This window comes from Erinaceus europaeus, chromosome 7 (assembly GCF_950295315.1).
Source record: "Erinaceus europaeus chromosome 7, mEriEur2.1, whole genome shotgun sequence".
In the NCBI taxonomy this organism is placed as follows: Eukaryota; Metazoa; Chordata; class Mammalia; order Eulipotyphla; family Erinaceidae; genus Erinaceus; species Erinaceus europaeus.
This window is the reverse complement of record NC_080168.1, coordinates 113,783,895-113,784,156: the sequence shown is the minus strand read 5'-3', so window position 1 is coordinate 113,784,156 and position 262 is coordinate 113,783,895.

Here is a 262-nt window from a genome sequence, read left to right as displayed (position 1 = left end):
GGAGGACGGGTGGGGAGGTCGGCGGCCGGCAGGCGGCGGAGGGCGGGCGGCTGTGGCAACTCGGAGGCCCCGGGCAGCAGCCGCCCAGAACCGCCCCGGCTCCGGCTAACAATAGGCTCCGGCCGCAGCGCTCTGGCTCTTATAGGCGCCGGCACGTCCTGCCCGGGCCCGGGGCAGGCTGGGAAATGGAGTATACGGGCCGGCCCCCGCCCGATGGCTTGTCGGGAGTTGGAGGCAGCGACCAACTCTAAGTGGAAATTTG